Source organism: Tyto alba, unplaced genomic scaffold, assembly GCF_018691265.1.
Source record: "Tyto alba isolate M040663 unplaced genomic scaffold, T.alba_DEE_v4.0 Super-Scaffold_16, whole genome shotgun sequence".
In the NCBI taxonomy this organism is placed as follows: domain Eukaryota; kingdom Metazoa; phylum Chordata; class Aves; order Strigiformes; family Tytonidae; genus Tyto; species Tyto alba.
In genome coordinates, this window is record NW_024881278.1 from 34681974 (window position 1) to 34684177 (window position 2204).

Sequence of the window (2204 nt, forward strand, 5' to 3'; positions counted from 1 at the left end):
GTGCAACTTGGCTGCAGCAAGAGCGGAGCTGCAAGAAACCTTTCCAAGTCCATGTGCAGGCAAGGGTTTACCAAAGGCCGTTTTTGCCCCTTACACTGGGGAGGAGGTGGGGATGGGAGATGGAGAATGGTAATTCAGGCCTGAGCATGTGCAGCAGATGGTGTAAACACAATTTAGCTGCTCCAACAGAGGTGAACTCGAGTGTCTGAGCTGTGGCCCGGTAAGCCCATGCACCCAGGCTGAAAGGTTACTCCAGCTACAGCTGAAATCAGCAGAAGGATCCAGCATTCCCACCCAAAATCACCCCAGCTGGGTGATTTTTGATCTGTAGCAATAAAGTACCCGCCTGCCCACTGGCTGGGGGTCGTGCCTGCCCGGAGGCACGGGCTGACAACAAGCCGACGGCGTGGCTGGTCTGGAGGAAAGGCGATAACCCTCAGCATGCTGTGAAGTCCCACCAGCTCCTGGGAGAGCAGCGACCGGGCAGTCCTCACCCCGGCAGGCCGGGGGGTAAGGCTCGAGGCTCTCCTCGCCCCTCGGGATGTCCCTCCCCTTCCACCAAGGCGCCGAGGGAATTGAAAATCCCGGTGGTACCACGCCAGGTATTGAAAGTTAAGTGAAACATCTTTCCCCAAAGAGACGGCTTTTTTTCAGCTTGGCTCAACAAGCTCAGCCCTCCTCTTTCTTCCTGAAACAGCCAACTTGGCAACGTGTCCTGGAAGGGCACCGTGTCCCCTCAACACTTTTGGAGCCCCGTCAGTGCCTGGCCACCCTCCTTGCGTTGGCTGTTTTGGGGGCTTTGTTACTGCTGGTGTATTAATGCTGGGGGTCTCTGCCTCGCTCTCTGTCTGCCCCGTTTTGCACAAGAGCTCACAATAAAGGAAATCATTGCAAAAGCGGAAAAAAAAAACAAAACAAAAAAACAAACCAAACCCCAAAAGGATTGCATCACTTTACTGCACCTGCTGCTCTGGGGCCTTCCCTACCGATGGCTGTCCGGGGGTGATGGCCACCCCAAGCCGCTCGGCAGCTCTCTAGGGGTAGAGTGGGGATTTTTTTTGTGTAGGTCCCTCCCCACCCGTCGCAAAGTCCAGCAGGAGAAACCAAAGGCTGATCCTGGCTGCGGGGCAAAGGTCTGCTTGATGAAGGAGTTGGGAGGCAGACAGGAGTTTGCAGCAGCCCTTGCTCAGCCTCGGGCAATAAAAGGGTCCCTGCAGACAAGGGGGGGCGGGGGGGGCTCCCAGCTTGCCCTTCCCTCAGCCAGATTTCGGCAAGCCCCCCCGTTTCCTTCCTAGTCAAAGCTGGGTCTCACACCCCCCTCTCCCCACACCCCGTGCGATTTGCACATCCCTTCTCCATCACAGCCCCAAAAGTCACAGTGCTGGGGGGGGGGTGGGGGAGCGGGGGCAGGACTTCATTGTGGGGAGTCTCTGGTGTCTAATACGGAGGTTGAGTATGCACTGCCTTCCCCAGGAACAAAATGGGAGGGAGGTCTGCCCCTCGTCCCCCCTTCCCGGCCTTGGCTCTTCGTACACCCCGGAGGAACCAAGTGCTTCAGGGGCCTGTTTTTTTCCCCCGCTCCCTCTCTCAAATGCCGCTGATGTCAGCGTTGGGCTCAGCAGCTTTATTGTGGGGAGACAGGCACCGAGCTGTCACATGGCCTCTGCCATTTCCTAAGAAATCAGCTTGAAAAACAAAAAAAAAAAAAGAGAAAGGGGAAAAAAAAAAACCAACACACACCCCTCCCCCCCCCCCAAAAAAGGGGGGGGCGGGAATAAAAGATGAAAAAAAATTAAAAAGGAAAGCCACAAAAAGGGGAGCAGAGGGCTGGGGAGCCTGGCAGCGCCCGAGGACCACTGCCACACAGCACCCCCCGGGCCAGAATTACGGGGAGCACTGGGGTGTAAGCGAAGGGAGCGGTCCCAGTGGGCTCGTGTGGTGCTTCTGCTTCCAGGCCCCAGGCGGGGTGCGCAGGGGGCACCAGCAGCGGGAAAACACGGGGCGGGGGGGAAAACCTTCTCTCCTTTGCTTCTGTTGGAGAAAAACCAGAGGAGGATGGCTTTTGCAGCACAGCCGGGAGTGGAAGAATAAAGGAGCTGCTCCTGGGCAATGCAGGGGTCCTTCTTCAGTGACTCTCAAAGACCTGCCTGGCCTGCAAACTTTAAAAAAAAAAAAAAATAACCAGAAAAATAAAGGATAAGCGC